This window comes from Ambystoma mexicanum, chromosome 7q, assembly GCF_040938575.1.
Source record: "Ambystoma mexicanum isolate Mex_15411 chromosome 7q, UKY_AmexF1_1, whole genome shotgun sequence".
Lineage (NCBI taxonomy): Eukaryota > Metazoa > Chordata > Amphibia > Caudata > Ambystomatidae > Ambystoma > Ambystoma mexicanum.
The window spans coordinates 697,719,877-697,738,239 of record NC_090941.1 but is presented as its reverse complement, the minus strand read 5'-3'; positions in this window follow the sequence as shown (position 1 = coordinate 697,738,239).

Sequence of the window (18,363 nt, the reverse complement as noted above, 5' to 3'; positions counted from 1 at the left end):
CGGGGTGCTGCCCCCGTCATTGTTCTGGAGCACCAGGTCCAGAGTTGGGTACGTTCTGCGCCGGCATGCCGATCTGAGGGTTCTGCTGAGCCCTCAGTATGTGACCCAGATCCCGCGCCATGTTTTGAACCTGGCGCTCTAACTGGGAAACCCGCTCAGGCTGATACGGGGCCCTGTTTTCTCCCCTGAGCTGATCCCGTGAAGGGTAGCTATCCCTTCTTTGGTAGTACCTCTGGTTAGGAAGATTTGGATACCCCTCCACCCTTGGCCTCCCCTCTCCCGGATTCGGTTGTCTGGGCTCAGGGAATTGGGGAAAGAAGGGTGGAGGATTTTGGGGTTGGAAATTGGGTGGATACCTGGGGAAGAAGTTCTGCCCAGGATTTGGAGAATTTCTGCCCTCCTGTGGGAAGTTGGGAGGGAAGTTCCCTGGGTTAGGTGCTTGACTGGATCCCCCCCCTTGGGCTGGAGGAGTCCACCCATAACCCAGGATGGGTCGATTACCCTTGTAACGGGGACTTACATAGTCAGGAGAGCGAGGGACCCCATTTGTGGGACTACCTCCTTGACTCCCTGTTTGTGACTGGCCCGAGGACCTTCTGGGCCTAGCATTATTAGGTGCAGGTAGGATTTTAGGCCCCCCCATCTCCAAATCCAAAACGGGGGTGACCTTTACCTCTGCCACCTTGGCAGCAGCAGGGGTGCTGTTAGTTTTGGGGTTTTTGGGCTGGTTTTTGTTTTCCCCCGGTTTCTGCACCTCGTAGATGCGGGTGGCTTGTTCAATGACCCATTCTAAAGATCTTTTCTCATGAAAATCTCTCACGAGCTGGGTCATTATATATTTGGGCAAGGCATGGAAAAATGTATTGACGAATTCTCTGCTGTCTGTGCGCACCCTTCTGGTGGTCTGCGCAAAGGCACGTTTCAGTTCTTGCACAAACTCTTGTGGGGCCTGATCCTCCCCACACTGCAAGTTGTAGGCTGCCTTGCGAGCCTCTTGGGGATTTCTGTGAACAGAAAAATGTTTTAATATGGCCGCCCTATAGGTGGACCACCTGGAATGATTTTGGTCCTCCAGCCCTGCGAAGAAACTTGAGTACTCTGGGGAGGATGTCCACTTTACATATTGGATACAGCTTTGGCTGTCCTTCAAATGAAAAGTCTCCATCATTTGCTCATAGAGCTCCAAATGCTCCCAAACAGAATACTTGGCATTCTTATGATACGGCGTGATGACGCTCCTGATTGCCTTAATCTGCTTTAAGGGGTCCTTAAGCAAGGCCCTTTTTGTCTTATTGGCCCTTTTGGTCCGGGTAACCCTGGTCCATTCATCTTCTGACTCAGAGGCACTGCTCCCAGAGGTTCCCGTCTGTTCTTCCAGGTTTTCCCGGATTCTGCGAGCCTGGGAATGGCTGGTAGAATGTGGGGACCTGGTCTCCTGTGTCCTGTACCGCTCAGAGGAGTCTTCAGATCCCTCCTTGCTGCCAGGATTTGATGGGTACCCCCCCCACTGACCTAACTGGGCAGAGGTTTTCAGGATGCCCTTAATGGGCCTACTCTCCTGGGGTTCCTCACTAAATTGCACTGTGCTTGGGTGCCCATACCCGGATGCCCGCCCCTCCATTCCTGGGTGGTACTGGCCTATGAGCCCCATGCTTCTGGCTGGATAGTAATCTGCCATCCCTGTGGCCCTGTGCTCATGCGCGCCAGGGGACATGGGGGTGGCAGAGTCCAGGGACTGAGAGAGATAAAGGCCTGTGGTACTAGGGCTCCTGAGGTTATGCTCAGGAGTTTCCCTTTCCCAGCGAACTTGGTCTCTATCCGCCCCTGCTCCCTGTTGCAATGCAAGAGCCTGCGCCTTCAGTTCCTCAGTTAAGGCCTTACTAGACTCTATCAGTCTCTCCTGCATCGCTACCTGTTGTTGGAGCCTATCATTGTGCTGGCAGAGAGCCTCATTCTCTCTCTGTGTTTCCTGATTGGTCCTGGAGCACTGGGCCAGTCTTTGCTGCAGGAGGGTTACCTCCTGAGCTGTGTCCCTATTGGCCTGCTCCTGTCTTGCCAGAGCATCCTCCACCTTCCTGGTGTGCTCTAACAAGTTCTGGTGTTCTTTTTGGAGGTCACCCAGTCCCTGGAGGGCCAGGTGATTTTCTTCCATTTTTCTTTTTAAATGGCAGACTTCCTGGCCTAAGGCGTCTCTTTCCTGGCTAAGAGCCTGCATTTGTGCCGCCAGGTCGTCCCTCTGCCTTTGAAAGGCACCAGCTTTCTGACGTTCTTCATCAAATTCTGCCTGGGTATCCAGGTCTTTCAAAATCAGCTTGTTGCTCTCTGCCTTCACTCTATCTAGATGACTTTGCAGGGTGGCTACCTGCTCCGTGCATGCCCTGTTAAAGTCTAATTGTTGCTCCAGCTTTTTCTGGCTCTGCAGTAGGGAGTCCAAACCTTCTTGGTACTCCCTCTGCAAGGCCAGAAATCTGGTATCCTGGTCAGCCTTTTCCTGTTGCAGGATGTCCATATCCTTCTTTATTTTAATGATGTGCTGTCTACTCTCATTTTCTGACTCCTGGATCCCCTGCAGCCTCTGCTCAGAAGAGACCAGGTCAGATTGGACCTTCTCTAACGCCATCTGTCGCTTATTCGCCAGATCTTGGCTTTCAGTACATTTATCCTGCATGTCTCCCATATATAGGTACAGATATGCCGCTATCCTAACCATCTTGTCTTGTTCATCCTTAGCTTTAGGAGCCATGTATAGTTCACTCAGGGCCACATGTAGGGGACCCTGATCTCCCCATATATCTGACCCTGTTTCAGTGACCTGTTGCGTGATGGCCTGCAACCAGACCATGCGGTCCTGGTGAGTCCACTCACCTCTCACAAATAACTTATGTAAGAAGTGCTCTCTGGCTATTTTCATGTCTACTAAGGTCGTCATTCTAGAGATTGGTCTCTGTCCTGATTTACAGAAATTAGTATTTTATTTTTGCAAAACAAACCTTTTTCTTAGAGCGTTCCTTTGAGGAGTGCTTTACAGCGTAACACAGCGTGGTGATCTGACCGGATATGTGTATCTGGTCAGCTGGCACGCTGTATTAATCTGCACAAGTGATAGATCTAATCCAAACTTCCCGGACGAGCCCCCAATTTGTAAGAGGATTCAATTCAACACTACAGCTAAGTCAATGCCTAGTCTGGGATACTGAATGGAAACCCTTATTGATATATCTTTATGTCCAGTTCATGCGTTCTGGATGAATACCCCTATATAACACCCCTCTTTTGGAATCCCCCTGACCCCACTGAGCCAAGAAGTAGTTCTGTTTTGCAAGTTAAAAGGTTCATTTGAGAATTTAAACAATATAGATATATATCACACTTTATAATAAATTAATAAATGGATATCACACTTAATCTGATATGTAATCAATAATGGATAGTCTGGCACTAGCACACTTCTTTATAATCAATGATGAGTGGTTATAGGATGGATAAGATAGCAACAATACTTTTATGGTTTCAAATGGATGCAATGTGGAATGAAATGCAGTACAGAAAATAACTTGATAGGATTTCAGCAAAAGACAATGTTATCACTTTCTTGGACAATTCACCCCCCCTTTTATGCAATGCAAGGAAATGGAAGGAAGGCACACAGTTCTCAGAAATGCAATCAAATGTGATTCAGTTCACCCCAGCAAGCTTACACTACAGAAGTTGGAAACACAGGCCCAAAATGCTTTTATATGTGCTGGCAATGAAGTGAAAAATATGCTAAAATGCTTTTAATTCCCTCTAGGAGGTTCAGGGTGAGTGGTATCAAGTTAATATTAGTCCAGGCTCACCCTAGCAATGATTCAGGGATGATTAGCAGGTTAAACAAACTTTTCTTTAACGGAAGGCAAGCAGCAGCAGATTTTTACACGTGGAGAAACTTGCAAATCGCGGCAAAATGTCAAATCGCGGCAGATTTTTCCGAGTGCGCCGGGCGTGATTACAGAGGAACTACAAGGACTATCACTATAGTTGAATTAAATGGGCCTCGCCACGGATCTGGTCAGGTTTTAGACTGGACTCTGGTCTCTGCACTTCACAGTGATCTGGGTCAGCTCTCTGGTTCTGCTAACAGTGGTCTGGTCTGGGTCTCTGAAGGTGGATAGATTGAAGTCTCTATGTTAGCTCTCTGGAGGTTGATGGAGGTAAAGTATGGATTTTCCGGCAGAGCTTCCAGCTGCAAATGGATTTGAAGGTCCCTATCTGTCCTGACTGTCTGCTTTTATGTGTTTTGAAAATGGGTGTGTGTGCAGCATTACTAGCCCCTACCCCTCTACACTTGCCATTGGCCCAATTCTCCCCTCTCCCATGATTGGGGAAGGAACTGTGAGTCAGAGTGATGCTGTAGGTTTTATGGGTCAGAGGATCCTCCCCTGTCAAATTGCACACAATCTATATTTGATTAAAAAAAAAAAACATATTTGCACAGGTACATATTTGTTTAAAATTACATGCACCCATCATGCATTACAGGAAGTATACCCTGTTCAAACTCTGCTCTTCTTGGGGCTTGCATTCAGAAATGGCACATATTTCACTTTTTAACTGATTTTGCAATGTCGGACATTAACCCAAATTTACACACATGTGCGCAAGGAGTATGGACATTAGTTGATGAAGTGTCAGATTTTTCGCATGCACACATTTTGAGTAATATCCTCTTTTCCGCTAAAACCCCCCTGAACATACCACCGGGTCCTAACAGATCTTAAAATGTGGGCAGAAAAATCACAAGAATTATGGTGTCATTTAAATAATTTTCACAAGTCCGCTCTATGAATGATCCATCTTTTTAGAGTTAGGTTCTGGCCCCAAAGGGGTGTGGTTTCCCCCCAGCACAAGGTTGAATTTCTGGTTTTTCCAGTTCTGCCAAGCCAGCTTGCTCTCACAGGCAGTGCCCCTCCCCTGTCCTTCCAGGAGGAAGCTCCATTTACGACTCCCGCCAATAAAACATTTGCCTGAGTCAGGACAGGGCTTTGTTCAGAGCTCCTGTATTCTGTGGGGGCTCCCCTTAATTCAATTATCAGAGAGATGGCATATCCTTAGTGTGGCCAGCAAAAGGCAGATAGGCCTGGGAACACAGCTGTGACTCAAGTCTCATCTCCTGTCGGGGGTAGCTGGTGGGCAGAATTCAGTTCCTTAAGCCAGGTTTCAGATAAACTGGGTAACAAAAAGTGACATTTTAAGTCAAGACAATGTTTACATATGCAGCTAGAATGCTGATTCTAAGTTTAAAACTATGACATTTAAACAATTGCAACCTATGTGACACTCAAAAGTAGGTCACTCATTTCTTTTAAACATTTAGATTTTTAGTGTCTTTCAGTCCAAATTTACTAAGCCAGTCTTGTTATAAACCTTCAAGTCACTTCAGAATATAACTTTACATTGTATCCACCTCTCAGTAAGTCTTTCTTTGGCATGTTTTGGGTTCATTTATTCAGTTTTCTACAAAAAAGTAAAATCTGGTGTTGTTTTAAAACGCCGGCTTTTTGATAGTGGTGAGTACAGGTACTGCACCCCTTTTTGGGATTTAAGAAAATGAATTCCCAACAGTTATGGGTTTGCTTTTGGCAATCAGCATTGCCATTCCCAATGGTTTCAGACTACTGTGTGGGTAGTCCAATGGTGGTTTTAGGCAGTGCCCTTCTGTGCCCATAACATCGGCAAAATGGGATTTTCCTGTGCATTTTCTGGGGAGCTCTGGCCATCATGATGTTTTCAATGCCAGTAATGCACAGTTTTTGTGGTAGGGCTTGGATGCATGGATAAAAACATCCCACACCGTACAAATTGGTTCATCTAAAAGGGCATAAAATAATAACAGTGAGGCACTCTTAGAATAGACTGATCAACATATAAGGAAAAAAACAGGTCCTGTGTTTGTAAATACATTTTCCAACTTATCATATAAAATCAAATCCATGGTCAGTAAAGTGTGCAAGAAAGTGTATAATAAAGAAAAACCTCCACCTTTAGTAGAACATAGGAGGAGTCAGAATCTAAGGAAAATTATTGTGAGGAATGACATTTCAGACAAACAAAAAAATAAATATACAGCAAACAAAATTGTGGGGAATGCCCCCAGTGTTGGGTCATTTACTGTGTGGACAGTGTATTATGTGTAAATACACCCAGAAAACATTGGAGGTAGATATTGGCCTCGATGAAAAATGGTTGTTGAAAGAGATGACGAATTGTAATAGCGAAAATGTAGTCTAAATGATTACGTGCCCTTGTGGGTGGGTAAAACCAATAGGAAGTGTAAGACCAGGCTGATTGAACATCACAGCTACACTAAGAACACGATATTATTGTCCCCATGGTGAAACACTTTGTACAAAAGGGTCACAACCATGAGGATTTAAAGTGGGTGATATTGAAAAAGATCCACAGCAGAAATCAGAAAGATATAAATTGTAAACTGCTAAATTTCGAACAGAGAATGATCTTTAAAATGCATAGTCATTTAATGGGATGAATGAAGGGATAGAATGGCATCATGTGTCCCTCACGTGATTGCTAGTAACTGTTTTTCCATAAATCGATGCAGCTGGGCTGTTCTTTGATCAGATGGACAGGTCACATGTGATCTCACTATGTAACAACTTTGTACATTCTGAGAATGTGCCCATTAGATTTGAGCTTTCCCCTCATGGTGAATAGGCTGTTTTCATTGTAAATGGTTTGAATATGTAACATTACCATATGAATGGTTGATACTATTTTGAGGCAGATTGTTAATTGTTGTGTAATATCGTCTAAGGAAGGTAACCATGTGCTTGTTAATGCAGCACTTGTTCAATGCTACTTGTGTTTGTGGACACTTGTATACAGATCCATATTGAGTCAAATATGATTGCTTCTATTCAATGTGTTAAAATTAGCATTTTATTCTAACATGTTCTTCAAACCTCTGTTGTTTGTGGTGTTGTAAGAGTTGTGGATATGTATAGAAAAATCCTTGCCCATGTGATATGTTTTCATATCAAAGATATAATCACCATAATCACTATAACGAGTTTTCCAACATGGCATCTTTCGCGGTTGGGTTAGACATGTGGTTGCGTGTAGTCCCTTATTAGTGTTTGGTACCTTAGAATATAGCAGCAGCAGCTCCAACATTCCACACTGTGGTGAAGAGATGTGTTTTGAATGCATAGAAAATGTTGTTTGCAGGATGCAAATGTATATCTATTATATTTGTACATCTTTAATGATAATAGGAGTTTAATATGGAATAGCCACAATGCCAAGCTGTTTCAACATGGCGGTCGCCATTGTGTGTTCAGGGTATCGACCTTGTCTAGTCCCCTTTCAGTGATTATAGTAAGCAATATAGAGCCACGTTATGGGCTGAATCAGTTGCTAGTGCAGTAATTGTTGCCTTTATGCCGTCAAGCATTGCAAACTAGGTAAGAGATGGAATGAGATTGAGGTGCAGGAAACTGAGTAGAATACAGTTGTCCAACTATTGATGCAGCATGGTGACCATTATACATATTTAGCATGGACTTTTGAATATTAGGTGTATACTATGAGAGAGCTGTTGTCTTTTGTTTTGAGGTGCATCCTATATGTTTTGGGGCAATGTGTTTATAGCCTGTTCACAATGGTAATACAGTGTACAATGTCTGAGGTGGGACGCAATACAGAGCCTCTGTGTAAAAATGATTAGTATGGAGTTTTGCATAAGGTGGCACATGTTTGACCAGTATTTAGACAAACTGAGGGTGTACTGGTCGGTAGCATTGAATGGTGTTTCTTCCCAAATTACAGATCGACCCTAGTGACCAATTTTGTCACTTGAAGAAGTGTTGGGTATTAACAGACCCTTGACATCAGGAGTTTTGATCTATTTCCAATTTACAGTACATTCCAGGTAAGATGTGTGGTCGAGTTAGATGGATTGAAACTTACTTGAACAAAGTGCATTGATTAAAAGGGATATGTATGCTAAATGTATAACATCTGATATTCAGATTCGATACCCCTGTTTGAAGAGATGGATTTCCGTATGTGATTTGAACTAGAAGGAATTAAGTGCAAGTGACCTGCTATTGATCAACAGGTAAGAAGATGACTCTGATACATGTGTGATGGTTCTGAAATAATTTGTTTATTTGTTAGACTACTCAGGGACCATACATGAGATTCATTGCTCCTCCTTTTCGGATGTCGTTCTAGTGGCAGATGAGCTTACGTGCTACCTGGAAGTAAGTATAAGTAAAGAAATTCCGATTAATTTGCAGTTAGTGGACATTTTCACACATGAGGGAAGAAGTATAAGTTACAGGTACTTCTCTATCAATTACAGTGGGTGTGCTGGATGGGCACATATAATCACATCTTGACATTGTATTGATACGGGTTGAGTTGTGTTTGAATGCAGTATGAGCTGAGACAAATTGGTGATTTGTTTCTCTTTCTTTTTAGAGTTTTTAAATGGTACAGTTGTTTCTTCAGGGTCATCCACAGCACAAAGTTTTGAATAGACGAAAGGACATCCCCTGATGAATGTTCTACCAGTGTGGTGCGATGAACAGAAACATGTTGGGAGTTTGATATAGGGGCACTTTATTTTTGTTGGAGTCTACATTTTTGTTAAACTGCGTCTAATGTACTGTTATTGTTTGTGTTTTTTAGTGTTTTGTTAATTAGTATTGATTTATGTGATGCTTTGTGGTATTATGGTGCATAATTGATGATTTGATTTAATAATTTGGTACTGACTAAATAAATGTAATTATTTTTCTATATAATGTTATTACTGTGTCAATTTTTTCAGGACAGGCAGTGAAAGATAACAGGAAGCTATCACCAATTATGAGAGAGTTGTTTCGAATCTAGATTTACTATCCTGAAAACCCGGCATGGATCCAGCCCTCGAGTCCTGGAGTTGAGCATAAAAGAGACACATCTTTGCAGAGCAACTAGGCAGAAAAAAGAGACAGAACAAAGGGAAAGTTACATGCAGTTGGGCTTAGTGTAAGAATATGGGTAGTAATATATAGGAATGGGAGTTAGATAGAAGGCAGAGGGCAAGCAACTGGAGTCCCGGAAGATGGTAAAGAGGGAGTGGAGTATGGCAGGCAGAAGGAGGGGCAGAGAGCAGATTAGGTTACACTGCAGTTAGTGTCTGCACAAAGGCTGTACCTGTTCGCTGTACTGGCATGCCATTTAACAGTTAAATGATTATTTGAAAGGATCAGATTTTTTAATCTTTCTGAAGAAAGCATATTTTGATTGATCTCTCAGAGTCAGATTTAAACAGTAACTGTTCATAGGTTTTGGACCGTGTGAGCCAAGAGTTTTGCATGCATACCTTTTGCTTCTGATTTAAAGGATTATGATACATAATGTGGGCCATTTTTTGTAGGTAGGCTGACCCTTTTCCCAGAAGGATTTATGCATGATACAAAGAATTTTAAACTTTATTATGGCTGTCAGGGGAGCCAGTGAATGGCTTTTAATGCGGTCCAAATTGAATCCATTTTTTCTAGGTTAAGGAACAAACTTAGCCAATTGATTTCTTACTTTTTTACGCATGATTATCACTTTTTGAGAGCAGCCAGAACACACCACATTGTAATAGTCGAAAAGATGTCATTACTAAACAGTTTGAAATGGTGACTTGTTTGAAGAAAAGGTGGGGACATAATGTACGGGTCGCCAGGCGTAACAACTACTGACACCTCTACTGTCATCTTTGCTACCCCTAAAGCTGCCCTTGGAATCCTGCGTCAAAAATGTCAGGACATTATAAGGCTCTACTAAGAGCCCTGCTCACTTGTCAGAGTTCCTCACTCATTGTCCCTTCCTCTAGCCCCTCATCAATCTCCCATTTGTTGCTAATGGTCGGTAGGAGGTTTGGGGGTGGGAACTCCTCGTTCCACTCTCACCACATATAATTATTGATTAAGGCAGTGGAGGAAGAAGAAAGCCACAGCAGTAGACTTATATCAGGGAACAACAGTGTCAAGAGCTGCAGATGTGCTGTGTGGCCAGGGAATGAGTGATTTGCATTTGGATCATGGATCCATGGCAGAAAAGCTGCACATCACTTGTGTTAACTATCATGCAGCATTAACTGCCATTGGATGGAATTTGCAGGGCATTTGCGACTATGCTTGCCACGAAATGGCAGCAACTGGAAATATGAGACTGCACTTAGATGTGGCGGCTATACCATCCACATTTGTTATAAACTGCTATTAAAGTTCATTACTGGAGCATTTGAGATTATAGTGGGCATATGATGGTAGCAACTGGATATGTGGGGCTGAAGCATAAACTTGGTGATTATATCATGCATCTGAGGAATTATCAGGTCTTCCTGGGGCATTTTGTGGGCTTTTGAGGCTGTCCTTGTTGTCCGATGACTGCATCTGGATATGTGAAGCTGTATTCCCATATCATGCACATACAGTAATACCTGGAATTGGATGGTATTGCTGGGGCACTTGAGGCTGTGCTTGGCTTATGATGGCAGCTACTGGAATCGTGACACTTTACCTATGGTGGTGGCTTCACATTACCTGTCGTGACTAAAACATTCATTTGAAGCACTAGCTTGCATTGAGTGGCCTTTCTGGGGCATGGGAAGCCATGCTTGGCGGGTGATGTTTACAAATGAACATATAAGGCTACACATTAAATGTGGGCACTATACCATGCATATAATCACTATACATGCCACATGACATGAGGCTTTAATTGACATATGACTGCAGTGAATGGTCAGATCCAGGATGTCATGTCATATCAAGGAAGTGTTAAATGTCTGGTGAAATAGTCGATGATGACGAGATGGAGAGTGTGATGTTGCTTCCATTACCCCTGACATTTTGGTGAATTGGCATACCTAAGGCGAGGTGAGATGTTTTGAAGACTTGCACATTGAAAAGTGTCTCCTTTGAATACTGCAATGGTTTGAATTGCGAAGGAGAGCTCACTGTCATCCACTCAGACATGTGTTATCTTCTGGGATGGGGTAGGGTCCTTGCTCAACACAGTTCAAACAGACTATCGCTTTTGTGCATGTCTTCCCGAATGAGAATCTCTTGATGGGGAGACGCTTCGCTCATCCACTGGAAACTGTGATTCGGCCATTTAGTGACATTTCTCTGAGTTCCCTTTCTCTCCCTCAGATGCAGAGGGTTGTGTGCGTCATCCACATACATCTGGAAATCCAGTGGTTAACGTTTGGTTAATCGAGCTAAAGAGTGCATATATATGTTAAACAGTAGAGAGAGAAGAGCCCTGTGGAATGCCATGGAGAACCTTTGGCAAGTCTGTTTCATGGGATCCGGGTTAAAGATTTGTACTCCAATGCCTGAAAGAATCAGTTGGCCTCATTATGAACGTGCCGGTCCGGAAACAACGGTGGTGGTAAACCCGCCGCCAACGTTGTTTCCAGACTGGCAGATTAAGAGTTAGGCAGGCGGGTGGTGTCACTCCCGCCAGGTCTGACCTGGCAGGAGTAACGCCACCCGCCTGCAGACGGAAATGGAAATACCAGCACTGTTATTTACGGTGCCAGTGTTTCCATGGTCCCCATCCCCATGGACATAGGGAATGGGGATTAATGGAATGCCGCCTCTGGAATTCCCAGGTCATCGGAGTTGTAATGCCCCAGTGATTCCGGCAAACACAGAGGCTGTAATTCACTATGAGTCCGGCGGCAGCCTGCCGGTTTTTCCAGCACAGCTGCCGCCAAACTCGTAATGAGGCCCATTGACTCCATTAAAGCATAGATGCAAGTAGAGAGCCACGCCCATTAATCCTACTATTGTTTTTTAGTAAGGTAGCAGGATCAATGGTATCATAGCCCATTGACATATTAAAGCGAATACAGATTGACATTTTTTAACACAACGGATTTCATTCCTTTCGTTGTCCGGAAGTCCAATTGGCGGTCATGCAAAAGCTTGTATTGCTCTGCAGTTTCTTGCAGTTCCTGTGACACTTTCCTTTGAGGTATTTGTTTAACAGGTGGAGGTTCAAAGTTAGTTAATTTGTAGACAGGTTATTAAAATATTCTGCAGGTTTCTCAAGAGAGATCGTACTAACTTCTGCTTTGCTACACGTAGCAACTCTCCCATTGTAGAGCGAAGCATTGAGAAGGCAAGTGATTGGAAGAGAGTAGGCGCGTGTTCTTTGAGGCAATCTGCAGTGCACAGGTCTGCATGGGGAATTCAGGCCTTTATTGTAGGCGCCAGTGTTCTCACTTCACTGTGCTCGATTAAGGAAGGGCTGTCCATGTGGTTAGTGCAGGGTGGCACAACTGGTTTTCTCAGAGGGCCGAATGTACCTTCGAAACTGTGTACCGTGGGCCAGACTACTAATGTGTTGTGTGTAGTGGTTGAGGGGGGACCACACGACATGAGCAAGGGGGTGAGGCAATGAAAATTAAACAGAAAAAGCTTGCTGGTCATGAAGGTGGGGACCTCGGAGAGTAAGTACTGTGATTAGGAAGAACAGAACTAGGAGTAGTGAAGATTACCGGTAAGTAAGACCCCCAGTCTTACCCATGTTAGGTTATCGCCAGCAGATAAACACTTAATTTTTTTTTTGTTTTGTTTATTGAACATTGTGTTAGTTGATACATCAACTTTTTCAATATACTCTTACATTGACATGAAGTGTTATAATACATTAACCCAACAATTTCAATTATCAAATCACATCCTCGGTAACATCTTAAAATAAATAAACACACATTTATCAATATGGATCATCATCTATAACATAAAAACAATAAAAACATCTGACATAACAATGGGTTAAAACTCCCAGATTATAGTAACAAAAACATTAATTAATCATAAATTCGATTTTATAATAAAATTCACAATTGCAATTACTAGAGAGACCGAGGAAGCATTAAAAATCTCGTGCCACAGTTGTTCTTGTGTTAACAAAGGTCTTTCTTTAAAAAACGTAAAAAAATAATTCTTTCTCAGATCCACTAAACCAATACATTCCGATATTAAATGACCCATAGTCTCAGGACAGTTATCTAATTTACAGAATCTGCATATTATCGACAAGGTCGAGTTCTTAGCATAGAGTGCTAAGTGGGAATTAGTGGATAACAAATTAAAACGGAAACGTAGGAATGTATCTGCATAGGATCTGTCTGGAAATTGTTGGATATATACAGGGATCACATTCAGAGCTTTACATAAGAAAGAACCAGCCTTGTATGCCTTATAGTCTAAGCATCTATTTCCAGTAGTGATCCAATCACTCCTATAAAGTTTTAGTTTTGCTTTATCTGAAAATTTAATTAAAAACTTGAGTTTAATATCAGCTGCTATTAGGAGGGTGTCACAGTATGTTTCCCAATTTGACAAGGGATTATTCATAGTGGATTTTAGTAAATTTTTTAGAACAGGGAACAGATTTTCAGAAAGGTCAGAGGATAGCTGAATTTTCCTATACAGGGATAGCATAGCCCACTGCACAGCAACTTTTAAGGATATCAGTCCCATTTCCTAACGGATAAGAGCAATTGGCGTACTTATCGGAACAGGTAAAATCATTTTCCAGTAAATTCCCTCCAACACATCCCACTGAATTTCTTTGTCTACTAATTTGGTCTGGGCACCATAAGTGATAATAGGGATAGCTTTTTGTAGGTAATAGATTCGAGCAGGTAACAAGGAGAATTTACCATATTTCCTCTGTATAGCATTCGCTTGAATAGCCACCATTCTCATTCTGAGATACAATTCCTCGTTATAGGGTTTCTCAGACAAATGGGAGTTAATGTTTACTCCCAGACACTTATACGAAGTGACGTGCATCAGTTGGTGCTTAGCCAGATACAAAGGGAATTTAATTTTGGATTTTTTGTTAGAATGATTAAATATTAGGACATTTGACTTTTCAGCATTTATCACCAGCTTATTTTGTTCGGCAAATAAAGATAAGGCTGATAGCTTCCTTTGCAGCCCAATTGGAGTCAGATCAAAAAGAACTAAATCGTCTGTGTAAAGTAAATATTGAGTATGATAGGAGCCCGATTTAGGAGAAAAAGTCAGAGTGTTTTTAAGAACAGCATAAAAGTCACTAATATAAAAATTAAATAAAATCGCCGCAAATGGGCATCCTTGTTTCAAACTTATGTTTGTCTCAATAGATTCTGATAAAATACCTTTTGTTGAGAGTTTAATTTTGATTTAAGTGTTAGAGTAAAATTGTTGGATTAAAAATATAATATATAACGGACACTTAGCAGCTAAAAGTTTATTCCATAAAATATTTCTCTGTACTGAATCAAAAGCTTGTTTAAAATCCACAAAAACTACGTAAACAGGTTGTCTGGCTTTAATTGCTTGTTCTTTAATTGCTGCAATTCGAATTAAATTTAAAGCAGTACCTATTCCGGCGACAAAACCTGATTGATGGAGGTCCATTAGATTATCTTTAATCAGCCATTTAGAAAAGTCGTTGATTAAGAGTCTTGCTAAAATCTTGCCTGGGGCATCTAAGAGTTCAATAGGGCGGTAGTTACAGGGATTTGTCCTGTCTCCCTGTTTAAAAATTGGTAATACAATGGCAGTCTGCCAGGATGGTGGGATTGTCTTTGTTTTAAGTATAATCTGAAAAATTTCATTTAAAACCTCCGCCCAGGGTTCTGGATGCGCTTTAAAAATGAAATCCATCAGCATGTCAGGACCCTGAGCTCTAGACAAGCTAAGCTTTTTAATTATTAGTAGAATATCTGTGGAATCAAACTTGAATTGAGTGAGGTCCAGAAGATCATAGTCAATAGATAAGGGCTCTAGATCTTGTTCAAACAAAATCGATTGAAAGTGTGGTTTCCAAGTTCTTTCATCAATTCCATTTAATTGTATAGATTTAAACCCGTTCCCAGAGACAGAATTAATATTCTTCCAAATCTCAGAAGCAGATTTTAAGAGCAAGGCTTTAAGCATAGATTCAGCTTCTTTCTGTTTAGCAATGATAATTATTTGTTTAATTTTACTTCGATACCCCGTTTTCAGGGCAGTTTTTTGTGCACTAGTTATGTTTTTAGGCAGCTTACGAAGAGCCCTATGTAAGTCTTTTTTTAATTCGTAGATAGTTGGATTCCATTTATATTTATGGGCAAAAGTATGTTTAATACCTTTACATGACTGTGCAATGATCTGAATACAGTCATTGTAGAAAGTATGCGAGTTCCTTAGATTGTCTCCTGCTAAAAATTCCACTTTTTTTGTAAACAAGCGATTTTGTGCGTGTTCCATCTAATTCGTTCTGGGCATTATTCATTTCAAATTCACCAACAAAATTTGAGACCTGGTCAACCAAATGAGGAAACCAAAGTACTTCAAGCAGCTCATGATCACTAACCCGAGTAGGAATCCCCTCAAATGCAGAAACTAAGTTATTGGCATGATTTGAAATATATACATAGTCCAGGACAGATTGGGAATTAGCTCTAGACCAAGTTGCATGAGGGGAAATATCTTTTATGTGAGACCCATTCAGATATATTAATTGTCTCATTTTCATTAGCCAGGACCACTTGTCAGCTCTGGACCCAGCTTTAGGGGAGCTATTTAACAGATTCATATTAAAGTCCCCAGCAATAATGGTAAATGCATTGTTCGAATCTAACAGGGTTTGATCTAAAAGAGCTTCAATTTTACTTATAAACAATGGTTCTGTCAAAGACATTAGATTCCAATATATATTTAGGACTGTCACCATTGGAAAGAAAGGATGATTTTTATTTTGCTTGCGTATGATAACAGGTTGAATCCCATGATCAGGAGAGGCCAAAGGGTCGATAGATAGCTGGGAGTCATTCGAACAACTAATAAAAGGCCCGCTGCTGGTCTACCTCTGGCCGCCTTTGAGGCTGGAACCAGGGTAATCAAATGATCAGGCCAAACTGGAGATTGCATCAACCAGGTTTCTTGTAATAATATTAAGTCATATTTATTAAGTAGCTTAGCATTAGGAGACAGTAGATGTGAAAAACCATGAGTGTTCCAAGAGACCATAGAGCACGCATGAAATAAAACAGGGGCAGCAAGCTATTGGTTGGAAAGAGCGACCCCCACGATCTTGTTTAACCAGGTCCATTTAGAAGGTACCGATTGAGCAGGAATGGGCGGAACAGAGTTGCATGTACAACATTTTTGGGTCTCTTCTCTGCCAGAGTTAGCAGGGATATTACAATCAGCCCTCGCACTTTGCGGGTTTATAGGAGGATGAGTAACTTGGGGTTCAACAATTTCTAAGGCTAATCCTTTCTCTAGGAGAAGATGTTGCTGCTGCCATACATAGTTTTTAATGATTACCGATGGAATATTTAAATCGACAGTGTCTTGATAAGCAGGCTTAGGATAAGATACTCTGCTTATATGATCAGAATTGATGTGTTGTAAAGCTGGAATAAGATGGAACACAGCCAGAAGGGTAGCTCTGCACTTAAACACTTAATTTGCAAGTGCAGAGAGCATCAACACCATTCAGTACCATATATTTCACACAAATGAACACATGTTACCGTCTTCACATATTTATCATCAGCTGCTGCCCAACACCACATTCACAGTCTTTATCTCTCTCTCTCTCTCTCTCTCTCTCTCTCTCTCTCTCTCTCTCTCTCTCTCTCTCTCTCTTTCTCTCTCTCTCTCTCTCTCACTGTGTCTCTTTCTGTCATTCTTTCTCGTCCCTCTTCCACACTGTTACTACTATTTCTGTGTCTCTGTGTCTCCCCTCTTTCTCTGTCTCTCCCTATGTCACTATTTCTGTCTCTTTGTTTCTTTCCATCTCTTCCCTTCTTCCTCTCTTCCTCTGTTATTCTGTCCCCTTCTCTCCTCTACCTCTCCCTCCTCTCATGCCGAGGAGTATTTTGCTTAAAGGTCCGGGGTGGGGCTCCGCCACACCCTGTAAGCAGCACTCCATAAGCTTGCTCCCTCCTACCTCTGTGTGTCAGAGTGAGCCGGCAGAGCCTATTGACATGTCTTCCGTACATCCCTACACTCAGTCAATCAATTGGCCAAAACCCTTATTTGCATTATATGGTTGTGTCCTATTGGGTATTTATGAAAGAACGAATCAGCATGACTGTTAGTGGTATTAGGGAGGTGTAAGGTAAGATTGTGGAGCTAATATCTAGTCTAGTCCTCTTGCAATTTTTTTATGCTGGGTTACAACAGCTGTGAGTGGATTTTCATAAAGCTCTTGGGTGATATTAAAGAGCTGTGATGTTGACCAACCAACAGATTTTGGGCATACTGGGGTGTTTCCCTGTTCCTTCATTACTCAGACTAGATGTTTAATTAAAGGGCTCAAAGAAATCTCTAAGTTAGTAGTGGGCGCTCTTTAAATGCGGTCATCCAATCCTGCTCTGTACATTTTCACAATGTAAATCCTAATTCTTAATGAACTCAGGACCTGTCTGCCTAGGTGAGCCTGTTTTACTGTGCACATGCTTTCACCACTGATACATGTCCGACTTGACTGGAGTTGTCAGTCTACAGTTACAGGTGTGCAAATTTATCCTTGTCGGTCTTCTAGAGCAACCCAGCTGTAATGCATAAACCACACTTCAACATTATCGATCAATGCTAGCCCCTCTGTTCTTCTCCAAGCCACTTTCACCTCTTGTCTCATGGCTGCAGTGCTACTGCCCCCCTCCTGCACCCTCTGTTTCCCTTGCTCTATCCATTCCTCACCGAACATTATTAGCTGTGCCAGTGCTTGTTTAGCTTTCTACTGAAGCGTTCCCACTTTAAAACCTAACTTCACTGGGATTTTGGAAGGGTTTTCGATGTCAGCGTCTATAGGGTTATTGAGCTTGAAACTTGCTCGAAAAGTACTGTAAGGCGATAGGTCTCATAAAGCAGAAAAAACACATCATGGAAAGTGCCCTATGAATTATTAACTGGTTCCTGCATTTCGAGGGGATATTTGAGGCTTGGTTACAAAAGGTGGGGTGCTGAAAGTACGGTCAGGCACTGAGATCAACGCAGTTGTCCTGTTCTGTGGGGGCAGATCTAAAAGCGGAACTTTGGAGTATTCACTGGGGAGCCCAAGCTCTAGTGATGCATCTAAGCAGTGAGTGTCAAATTAGGGGTTGGAAACATATTTCCTGGGCCACCAAACTCCTTGCTTTCAGAAACCAGTTCATCGGCGTGATATGCACAATTTCAGCCAACTCAATGCCAAAGTTCTCCACATGTCCACCTCAACAGTCCCTTCTTATTCGGTCAGCTGGGGCGGGGGGGGGGATCAGCCACCCCCGCCCGATGTCCTCTTGCAGGCATTGATACCAGCCAGGAGCAACAGGAG